Source organism: Bison bison, unplaced genomic scaffold (assembly GCF_000754665.1).
Source record: "Bison bison bison isolate TAMUID 2011002044 unplaced genomic scaffold, Bison_UMD1.0 scf7180017864326, whole genome shotgun sequence".
In the NCBI taxonomy this organism is placed as follows: domain Eukaryota; kingdom Metazoa; phylum Chordata; class Mammalia; order Artiodactyla; family Bovidae; genus Bison; species Bison bison.
Window position 1 is genome coordinate 5,418,919 of NW_011494898.1, and position 12,296 is coordinate 5,431,214.

Sequence of the window (12,296 nt, forward strand, 5' to 3'; positions counted from 1 at the left end):
GAGTCATCTGAATTTGCCCCAGAGAAGGGCAGCACAAAGCCCAAGTCTAGTGCTCAGACATGTGTTTAACAGTGTTTTAAATAGAGATTTTAAAATAGAAAGTATTGAAAGATTAGAAATCTGTAAATTCTGAACTTGAATTTCCAAACTGCAATAATCAGATGGAGCTGAGAAGTGTCTGCTTGCCTTTAGATGGGACTCACTCTATCTAGAACGGGCTTCCCCAGTGGCTCAGTTGTGAAGAATCCGCCTGCCAAGAGACGTGGGTTCAGTCCCTTGGTCTGGAAGATGCCCTCAAGAAGGAAAAAACAACCCACTCCAGTATTCTTGCCTGGGAAGTCCTATGGACAGAGGAACCTGGTGGGCTATAGTCCATGGGTAATAAGAGTCAGATGCGACTGAGTGACTAAATAACAGCAACGACTATCTAGTAAGATAGAGTCCTCACTCCTCCACACTGGATTTTTTTAAAGTGCATGGGATAGTAACTATAGCTATTGCCACTGATTTGAAAGGTTTCAATTTGGTTAAAAAAAAAAAAAACTGAGTAGCAACTACAGAGAATTCCAGAAAAACATCTACTTCTGCTTTATTGATTACACCAAAGCCTTTGTGTGGATCACAACAAACTGTGGAAAATTCTTCAAGAGATGGGAATATCAGACCACCTTACCTTCCTCCTGAGAAATCTGTATATAGGACAAGAAGCAACAGTTAAAAATGGACATGGAATAACAGATTGGCTCCAAATCAGGTACGTCAAGGCTGTATATTGTTACCCTGCTGATTTAACTTATATGCAGAGTGCATCATGTGAAATGCCAGGCTGGATGAAGCACAAGCTGAAATCAAGATTGCTGGGAGAAATATCAACAATCTCAGATATGCAGATGACACCACCCTTATGGCAGAAAGTGAAGAACTAAAAAGCCTCTTGATGAAAGTGAAAGAGGAGAGTTAAAAAGCTAGCTTAAAAGTCAACATTCAAAAAACAAAGATCATGGCATCTGGTCCCATCATTTCATGGCAAATAGATGGAGAAACAATGGAAACAGTGATAGACTTTATCTTCTTGGGCTCTAAAATCACTGCAGATGGTGACTGAGGTCATGAAATTAAAAGACACGTGCTCCATGGAAGAAAAGCTTTGACTAACCTAGACAGTATATTTAAAAGCAGAGACATTACTTTGCTGACAAAGGTCTGTAAAGTGAAAGCTATGGTTTTTCCAGTGGTCATGTATGGATGTGAGAGTTGGACCATAAGGAAAGCTGAGCGCTAAAGAATTGATGCTTTTGAACTGTGGTGTTGGAGAAGACTCTTGAGAGTCCCTTGGACTGCAAGGAAATCAAGCCAGTTAATCCTAAAAGAAATCAGTCCTGAATAGTCATTGGAAGGACTGATGCTGAAGCTGAAACTCCAATACTTTGGCCACCTGATGTGAAAAGAACTGACTCATTGGAAAAGACCCTGATGCTAGGAAAGACTGAAGGCAGGAGAAGGGGGCAACAGAGAATGAGATGGTTGGATGGCATCACTGACTCTGTGGAAGTGAGTTTGAGGAAACTCTGGGAGTTGGTGATGGACAGGGAAGCCTGGCATGCTGCAGTCATGTCTGGAAAAAGTTGGACATGACTGAGCAACTGAAGTGAACTGACTGAACTACAAACACAGGTGCTGCAAGAAGCCAGGCATGGCTTATAAATGCGCACAGCAGGTGTATGTAATAGGGAGTGGTGACGACTGTGGCTCACCAGACGGTATATAAAGTCAGGAGACACAACTCAGATTAATATACTACTGGCCTAGATAGGAATTCACAGATGAAGACAGTTTTTAATCATTAAAAGTTACCAGAGTACTTTTTACAACGCTCCCAGGTGGCACTAGTGGTAAAGAACCTGCCTGCAACGCAGGAGACTTAAGGGACGCGGGTTCAATCCCTGGGTTGGGAAGAGCCCCTGGGGGAGGAGGGCAACGCACTCCAGTCTTGCCTGGAGAAGCCCATGGACAGAGAAGCCTGGCGGGCTATAGTCCATGGGATTGCAAGGGGTCAGACATGACTGAAGTGACTTGGCACGCATGCAAGACCAGAGAAGCCATTCAAGACAGAGGGAAAACCCAGGCCCACAGCCTGGCTTCAATACCTGTGGCGGATTCATTTTGATATTTGGCAAAACTAATACTATTATGTAAAGTTTAAAAATAAAATAAAATTAAAAAAAAAAAAAGCAGTGGAGATAGACTTAATAAATTTCTTTGGTAATTGTGCCCCACGAGTTCATTCAGTACAATTGTGTGTGTGTGTGTGTTTTCAGATATATTATGTAGTACTGACCTTCTTAAATGCCTCATCCTCTGTTTTATAAACTTTCAAATACTTGTCAAAGAAGAGGTTGACATAACACCGTCTTACTTCATCAGGGACTTTGGGTGTGGATTCTGATGCTCCTAAAGCCTGCTTCCGATGGCCACCTCGTATTTCACCATCCTGACAAATATAAAATCACTGATTAGAGGAAAAAAGAATACGTGTGTTTTCTGTTTAACATTCCAACCATGTGTCTAGGGGTAAAGGTATCTTAGGTGAGCTTTATGTCAAAACTAAATTTGAAAATTATTCCAAGTTTTAAACTCATTAAAAGTAGAATAAAGGCAAGGTATAAATCATCTATACTCACAAAAGAGGAAATGGGATGGCTGCCTATACATCCACCATTTTTATTTAAACTTTTTATTTTGTAATGGAGTAGAGCCGATTATGGAGAATGTCAACCCACTCTGGTATTTTTGCCTGCGAAATCCTGTGGACAGAGGAGTCTGGCAGGCTACAGTCCATGGGGTCGCAAAGAGTCAGGCATTGACTGAACAGAGCCGATTAACAACGTGAGCGTTTCAGGTGTGTCCACCATTATTAAGGCTGATCTGATTACCCATCTCTCTGCTGCTTCCGCATCCAGATGAGGTCCTCAGATCAGCATCTGAGGTGGAAGGGGGGTAGTTTACCATTCTTAAAACAAATATATATATCCTAATGACTTTCAGTTACCATTGCATTGAGAAAAATGTTTGGACTTAAAATTTATGAAAGATTCATGCATATTCAATATTGAAATGACCACAACTAGGGGCTTCCCTGGTGGCTCAGTGGTAAAGAACACACTTGCAGTGCAAGAGACACGGGTTTGATCCCTGATCCAGGAAGATCCCACGTGCTGTGGAGCAACTAAGCCTAGGCACCACAACTGTTAAGCCCGAGCTCTAGAGCCCACATGCCACAACTCCTGAAGCCCGCGCACCTGGAGCCCAAGTTCTGCAACAAGAGGAACCACTGCAATGAAAAGCCTGCCCACCGCAGCTAGAGAGAAGCTCCTGCTCACCGCAACTAGAGAAGAGCTCATGCAGCAACAAAGCCCCAGCCCGGACAAAAATAAATAAATAAAAATTCAAATGATCCCAGCCAGAAACGAGGTGAGCATTCCTTCTGAAAGACTTTAAGAGACTGTGGGAATTCGAGGATGAGTTAAACTACATCACTTTTAGGGAGGGGGAAAGCCTTAAAACTTGACAGTTCCCTGACAAGGAATACTTGGTAAAAAAAAAAGAAAAAAAAAATCACTGCCACAAGTAAGGGAAAAATGACTAAAGATGTAAGGCTGTACTATCTTATTACTTGTGGGCATTATTTTCTGAAGGTCTGTCTCTCTCTGTCCCATACCCCAGTCTCTCTCACATACTTATATACACCCCTCACTTCCTGTGCCTTGAAAGGCATATTCCAATGTCCATCTCTGCTCTGAAAAAAATCTGAGATGGCTTAAATTAATCATAGCTATAGACGTAAGGTGCTTCCGAGGTGGCTCCGTGGTAAAGAATCCACCTGCCAAAACTTGGGGGGTTTGATCCCTGGGTTGGGAGGATCCCCTGGAGCAGGAAATGGCAACCCACTCTGGCATTCTTGCCTGGGAAATCCCATGGACAGAGGAGCCTGAAGGACTACAGTCTATAGTGTCACAAAGAGTCAGACATGTCTGAGCAACTGAGCACACATACAGGTCTGAAAAATACATGCCTAACATTTCCAAGGATGCATGTGTGCATGTTCAGTTTCTCGGTCGTGTACGACTCTTTGCAATCCCATGGAATGTAGCCTGCCAGGAAAACCAAATTAACTGAAAGTGACAAATAGGCATAAATAACTCTATTTAAGGGTCACCAAAAAGGTTGAAATTTCTCTTCAGGAGGTTTGGCATTTACCTGAATTAGAGATTTTCAAGAGAGAAGAATACAGCCACCCTCTAAGGGGATCAATATGTGGGCAGGATTAGACAGTTATTAGAGATAAAGCTCTGGTCCTCAGACTGAGTTTATAGTACCTTAACAGGAAAAGAAGCAATAGTTTTCACAGGAATGTGTGATCTGTTTGGCTTTGCAACTGGATTTTCCTTTGAAGGAACTACATCCTCATGAAGGCTGCTTGATGTACATGAATTTTCTAAGAAGTTCAATACGAATGAGAGAAAAAGGAAAACGTATATTTTAATGTCATTAGTCTCAGATGATTTGAGTTTATTTTAATCAACTCAGAATTTCACAATGTTTTGCTTATAGGCTTGAGATATTAATATATATTTTTCCCTTGAAGAAAAAAAAAATGCAAACACAAAAGGATTCCAAGTGACCAACTCCAGGATAACCTAGAAGAACAAATTTAATTTATAAAGCAACTTGCCTCATGTAAGAATGCATGCAAAATGACTATTTATTGCCCAACATATAAACATCATGCTAATCATATTATTTCATGTAAAACTTTAAGTGATATAATTGGTAATATATGGACTTTATAGAAAGTGTTTTTTACAATAAAGTAAAATTTCATTTATTAAATAATTGGCTAAAAAAAGCTTTTCTCATACCTCCTAAGGCTTTCCTCTGGCTCTGAGAGGCTGGACATACAAAGATATTTTTCTTCTGTTCTGAAGTGGCAGGATCAAAAGCCTGCCCGTCCTTAACGGCAGTCATCATGTGCACTACTTGTTGTTGGGTCTGAAAGATCCCAGTGCAATTAATTAGTAACAAGATTAGTCCCCTGAACAGACTAGTCATCTGTTTTCAGGTTGATACCAATAAACATCAACATAATACAAAAGAAAACTGATTTTAAAAATTGATAAGATGGATAATTTCAAGTTCCTCTTTGCACAAAAGCTCTTTGGAAATGCCTACATTTATGATACTACATGGGCTTCCCAGGTGGCTCAGTGGTAAAGAACCCGGTCTGCCAATGCAGGAGACCCAGATTTGATCCTTGGGTCAGGAAGATCTCCTGGAGAAGGGAATGGCAACCCACTCCAGTGTTCTTGCCTGGAGAATGCCATGGACAGAGAAGCCTGGACAGAGTGCTGGGGTTGCAAAGAGCTGGACATGACTAAGCGAACATGCATGAATAATACTATATGTGCTCTAATACACACATAACTGGAGTATACCCCGAAATAAATTGAAATAATAAAACTGAACAACTATTTAAGCATATAAGAAATTTTTCTTGAAATAAGAAAGAAAATATAATCTTATAAGAAAAAGATACTTTGTCTGCAGGTTTAAGTGTTAATAAGACATTCTACTCAAGTTACTGGAATTCAAAGTTAAGAAGAGAATCCTCTAGATAGCCAGGCAAACGCATCAGGCGACCCACACTGGGAGTGATAGCAAAGTAGCATCAGACTCCTCCATAGCAATGTTCATTACTAGAAGGGAACATATCACAAAATGTTCAGCTTCACCAGTAATCAAAGAAATGCAATACAAAATAAGGAAATAAAATTTCACTCAGATTTACAGGTTTAAAAAAAACAATATCCACTTTCTGTAAGGTTTGTGGGGAGGGAACTCTGAACATTGTAGGACTGTAAACTGTCACAACCCTTCTAGAAGGCAAAACGGCAAAATATTTTTTAAACAATAAATTTATCTTCTTTGGTCCAGTTACTTCTATGCCTAAGAATTTATTTTTTAAAAAAGTCACTGATGAAACCAACAATCATTTAAATATAAGAATTTGGAGAGATACTATATAGCACAGTAAAATGAAAACTATAAATATCACAGCATTTGCAATGAACAGGAAACAAGATTAGCCTCCAGCAAAACTTTTTTCATAAGACAGAAGGGGAGTGAAACTAGTTTAGTAAGTATCTATAATATCTGGCTCTGGGATAGGCAGGCATTCACTACCTCCAGTTCATGGACATGGAAATGAAGCACAAAGAAATTAAATATTTGTTCAAGGACATTCAACTCTTCTGAGAACTGGAATTTGAGCTGTTATCTGCGACTTAGAAGCATAAATTCTTTTTATGACATGCAAAAGATTCTACTGTGAGTATATACCAAGTACAAGTAATACAGAGATGAGTGCAGAGAAAGTTTGCGTTAAATAACGTTTTTATATCTCATAAAAGAACTTAAACATTTATAATATAAATTTATAAGAGGTTCAAATTACTTTTGAAAACAGTCAAGTCCCTTTACTCACTCTAGTTAGATTCGATAAGAGTCTGGCAAACAAGGGGTTAGAGAATACCAAACCACTGCTCCTACTACAGGCATCTCACAACAGCTGCATAAGTCAATACATAACCTTGCGATGTGTGTGTTTCTGTTTAAAAATACTTCATTTAGTAGACTGCTGATTAATATTGAATTTGTGGTCAATAGCACTAATAACTCATGCCTGAACAAAGTTGTTTTAACACACATTTTCTCTGTCAGGCACAGTGCAATCTTCTTGCTCCAAGGAACAGAGGACAGGACTCCACCTGGAGACCATTTTAAATAACAAAATCACCAACAAAGCACACAAAAATGCAGAAAACATGGCACTAAATAGACTCAGATAAGATTAACAGTATGACCACTGGACAAGAAGGCCGTGTTCCAGTGTTTAGTCTTAGCTGGGAATGTGTATGTCAGGGAATTCAATTTTTTTTTTTTGCCACTGTGTGTGTCTACCCGCCACCGCTGCCAAGTCGCTTCAGTCGTGTCTGACTCTGTGCGACCCCACGGACTGCAGCCTCCCAGGTTTCTCCATCCATGGGATTCTCCAGGCAAGAACACTGGAGTGGGTTACCATATCCTTCTCCAGTGTGTATCTACAGAGGACCACAAAAGCATCAGTATTGATTTTAAAGATACAAATTCATTTTACTGAATAGATGAATCTGCAAAAACAGAATCTGAAAATAATGAGGATTGACCATGTTAATTCATAGTTCAAAGGTTATACAAAAACAATATACCTGCTTTTAATGAAAATGTTAGATAATGGGGAAAAAAGGAAGGTTTTGAAAAACTCTTAGAAGTAGGCAATGTATTTGTTGACTGCCCGCTTGTGCCCCCTAGTGGATAAAAGGTAACAAGTACTAGAATACACTTGAGCTTGAAATGACAATGTAACTTTATATTAAAGTGCAGCGAGAAAGCCAGAGGGAGGGAGGGATGGGGGACAGAAAGAGAAACAAAATGACTCACCTCAACCTTGGCAGTGTGTGCAATTCTCCTTTTTGGTCCAGAAATGTTTTGGTAATACAGCATATCTAATTCCATTTGCTTTCCTGAAGCCTAGTGGGAAAACGATAAGAGTTATCCAATTTCAGTGTAGTAAAAGCAAATTTATTATGTTTCCTGAAGAGCCACAGAAATCCAAAATGCAAAACACTGGGCAAATTATTAAAAAATTCACAAAAAATAACTTATTTTGGATAATTTGACATGCACAGATATTCCTATAAAAGATTCCTTTGACAAATCAGCTATCAGTTACTGTACATAATACCATGGCCTCTGGAAACTGTCAAGCTTGCAAGATGTAATGGCTGGCCACTTACCAAGGTTTAGCCTTGTCATTCTAATACATTATTAATTATAATATTATAAATATATTTCATTATTATTTTTATTAAATAAATGTTATTTAAATTAAAATTTTATTTTTATTATAGTATCTTAATTTTAATATTAGAAATATATAACAGATGGTACATATATTTTATAAAGTTTAGAATATAGAGAATATGTATTTAAGGGAAACGCTTTTAGATTTAGGAAAAGGATTAAAAAAATAAAAGTGACCAACCTGTTTAGCAGTCTCTCCCTCATGATCTTGGCTTTGTGTGAGCTCACTGAAAATTCGAAGACATTCCTTCGTAGTGTCAGAGTCAGAGGGAGTGTCATTTCCAGTATATTCCTTATCTAAACCAAATTCAACTAACCTGCTGTCTTCAAAAATAGTCAAGTCTTGACTATCGTCTGGTGCTGTCAGAACTTTGTCTTTCAAGTGATCGTCTGAATAAGAGAATTGGAGTTGGCTTGGAGAAGATAGCCATTCGGTCTCTTCTTTTTGAGTATCATCAGTTTTTACATGTCTTGTCCTCTTTGGATACCTTTCACTATGACTTCCTGTCTGGATTTCTTTGTGCCTGGGAGGGGCATAAGATATATTTTCTCCTGAAATGCAAACATGCATCTTCTCACCACCAAAGCTTCCCATCTTAGAAATGTGGTTTTGATCACCACACGTGTTTATCTTAGTTTTAGCATCTAGTGAGGTTTTCATGAGTGATCTTGATGGTTCCAGCTTGTTACTGTCATCTTCTCTGTGTGCGGTTAGTTGGGTTTCACCTGTTTTTTCCTCTTCTGTGCCACTGATCTGAAGATTTCTTTCCTCCGGAGGCACTACCTGTATCCTTTCCTCCATATTCTGATATTTAAAGCCTCTAAAGCGTTTAGATTTCCTAGAAACAGGAATGATTGGAGGTACATCCATTACAAGGTCATCTTCATCAGAATCTTGAAGATTTATTTTAATTCTTATGGGTGAAACATAAGGTCTTTGACTCTCCAGGGACTTGTGGCAATTTTTACCCACTGATTTTTTCCAGAAGGGCTGACTGTCAGTCTCACCCTGCCTTCCTTTAGATGCTCCAAGCAGTGCTACGGAGTAATTGAGCAAGGGATCATATTCAAGGTCAGTTGCTGGACATGTGTGGTCCATCATGTACTTTGTAGGCTGACTCTCTTTGTTTTTTGATGGTTCATTCCACTTTTCTTGTGGGAGCAGGCTGTTTTCAGGAAAACCTTGTTTCACATTTGTGTCACTCAAGGAGACCATGGGACTTTGCGATAGCTCTTCAAGCGCTAATGTAAACTTGGGGAGCATCTTCTGCTTTTCTTCAACTTCAGTCTTGACTGACTTGATTTCTTTGTCGATTCTTTCCAATTGTTCCATAGTTGTGCCTAGAGTTGTTAATGTGAGATAAGTTTATCTTTAAACATCACTCAAGATGAAGTGCAGACTCCAAAATATCCTGGACAAAGAGCTTCCTATCACAGGGACAGTAACTTTCCCAAACCCAGCCTTAAACACAGGGAGGGGCTGATGAACAGGTCAGTTCTTGGAATGAGAAGGACAATGAAAATCACTGATTAAGTCTTTCAAATTCTAGCTCATTCCTATGACTGATTAAAATATTCACGTCTTATTACCAGCGTAGCTACACATCTGTGTGACAGGTCATGCCTATACATATTAAACTGTGTCAAATGTGACATGGTTTAGATATATATTATTTACCTTATTATTTACTAGGCAGTGACAATTTGGCAACAGTTCAAAGAGCTAAATGCTGCTTACACGGAATTGTACATAATCTCTCAAAAATACATTTCCACTGTCGTAAAAGAAAGTTTTTTTAAAGCATGAGTCTTCTTTTAAAAATTCAGTGGTTCTCAACATTCTCACTAAGGTCCTAAGGTCCCTTCTGTTCTACAGAATGCCTCAAACACAAAAGGAAGCCAAATACACCGTTCCACAACCAACCATTAAAAAAATCTAAAAAAAAAAAAAAATTAACAAGTAAAACTCGAAAGCAGCTGGATCCATACTCCTGAGGAAACCCAGAACAGTGCCAAGAGATAAGGCTGCCAGCCATGGCCCTTCACAATACCTGGCAGGTCCTTCCTGACTTTTTAAATAAGGAAATTACCATCTCTTCCCTCTTTCCAAGATACACTTTCCAATGTCAATTACGGCATAATTTACACACTTCTCCCCTCTCAAAAACAAGAGATTTCAGATATGAGATATTGTCCAAATTATACTTTTCAAACCTCTTAATTTATTTTAGATAACTTACACCTTTTGATAACACACACGTGCTTCCTCTTTACACAATGAGGTTTCCTTTGGCTCACTAGCCTTTCACTTTACCGTTCATTCTCTATTAAGAAATTAACTCTATTAAAAGCCAAAGCAAAGTGTGTGACAAAGGTGTGGGGCATTTTGATGGAGAAGGAAAAAGGTGAAGAGCAGGCATAAGCATGAGAATTAACCTACGAATCAAAAGTAACTGGTTCTGATTTTTCTTGAAAGAAACTTAGAAGGGGAAGTAAACTCTGGGTAACCAGCCAGAACTGCATTTTGGCATAAGCTGGGTTTTATTTTGTTGCCATGATTCAGGAAAGGATGTTTAAGCAGCACATTGGGGTGCTATGGGGGCTGGGTTGGAGGGGAGACATAATATTATTTCCCTTCATGTCAGAAGTTTAAAATGATTTTGCTCCACCAGAAGCTAGACTTGGAGGGCAAATTTTGAAGTCAGAGGCGGAGTTACAACCTTTCCTCAGGCTAGAGGCGATTGGGAAGAACTTCTTCTGATTTGTAACTACACCGTGCCACAAGCTGGTTTCCACCCCACCCACCACCTTTTACCAGAGCTCAGGAAACTCCTTAAGTCCACACTGGGGATGGGTGGCAAAGAGCGAGGATAAAACCACACAGTACTGTGCACTTGCACCTTGCAACCAGCAAACCAGGATCCCGCGTATGAGGAGCAGGAAACTACACACCTGCCCACCCGCTCCTCGCCCCGCCTCCCAGCCACGTGACCTTTGCCCCGCCCCTTAGCCGCAGCAGTGGGCGGGGCCACCCTCGAAGGGCTGGGCGCTCAAGGTGAGCGCTAGGTTAGCCGGGCAGAGTTTCTCTCCGGATGGCCAGCCCAGTCTACCATCTTCCCAAATGTCCCTGGATGTAACCCCCTCCCGGCTTCAGGAACTGTGGGGACACTCAAAAGGCTCTCAGGAAGGCACCCTCAAACAGGATCTCCATGGCACCCTCACTACTCGGTATATCTCGAGCTCCAACATACTTTAGGTGGGAGGGACAAGTAAGAGGGATTGAGGACTAGTTCTTAATTCTCCTGATCCTAGAGTGCGATGCTGGAAAATCTTACTCATGCAGATTCTAACTTCTTGGTTCCTCGTCCCAAGGCAAAGTCCTTGTTTCCCAGAACAGCCGCTCTATAGGAATTGCCCTTAAGTAGCTACATGGTGCTAAACAGCCCTCTTGGAGGGCTGGGGAAGAGGCAGGTTAAAAGCATCAGAGGGAAACGCAGGGGTGTTTCAGAATAGGGGGAGAAACAAGTTTAAAAGAAACTGGTATTACTATGTCCTTTAAGAGGAAACAAACAGATCAGAGGTCCAGACAACCTGTTTAGGAATTCCAGGTTTAATAGTGGCTTGGAGGGTCAGCAGGGGGCAAATGAGAAGACACGTGCCGTCCCAACACACACACACACATCAGTCTGGGCTCTGTGACCCACTCCTGACATCTAGACTGGGGGAGAGGGGAGAGGAAAGAGACATCAGTAAGGACTATCAGACATCCTTCAGGCCCACTGCCCCAGTACCTTGGCTGCATTTTAAAATGATACCTACAAAGGTATCCACAAGTTATGTCAACGATGAGAAACCAATTTTGGTTGGTGGGGGGGGGGGGTCGGCGGGGGGCATTTTAGCCATGAAAAGTGAAATTCACTCAGTCGTGTTAGACTCTTTGCAACCCCATGAACTGTAACACACCAGACTCCTGTATCCATGGAATTTCCCAGGTAAGAATACTGGAGTGGGTTGCCATTCCCTTCTCCCAGAGATCTTCCCCGACCCAGGGATGGAATCCAGGTCTCCTGCATCGCAGGCAGATTCTTTACCACAGTAAATTTACCATACTATTTTAGCCATAGTAATGCTATATTGATTCACTTTCTCAAGCTGCAGTACTTTAGAACTGAAGACAAAAGTAACCCTTACACCTATTTCCAATCAAGAAACCTCCCGGGTTCTTCCAAGGATCAGTGAAGGGAGAAGGCAGGAACGGTTGGTAGCCAACCCTTCCCCAAACCCACCTGACCTTCCCACTAGCCCTTTCTCACCCATTAATTCACCCTGGCTCCTCT

At 40.6% G+C, this 12,296-nt stretch overlaps 1 protein-coding gene across 1 annotated transcript in view; it reads right to left on the minus strand.

Annotated features, from left to right (window-relative positions):
- Nucleotides 1-8,207, minus strand: part of LOC104998256 (putative exonuclease GOR-like protein) — a 36,406-nt gene extending 28,199 nt beyond the window's left edge. Inside the window, exons 1-5 of the mRNA XM_010853336.1 lie at nt 8,141-8,207; nt 7,537-7,626; nt 4,920-5,049; nt 4,377-4,495; nt 2,339-2,491 (exon numbers count right to left, since the gene is read on the minus strand). The gene's annotated coding sequence lies outside the window, so the exon portion shown is untranslated. The remainder of the gene's footprint in view (nt 1-2,338; nt 2,492-4,376; nt 4,496-4,919; nt 5,050-7,536; nt 7,627-8,140) is intronic.
- Between the last annotated feature and the right edge of the window lie 4,089 nt (nt 8,208-12,296).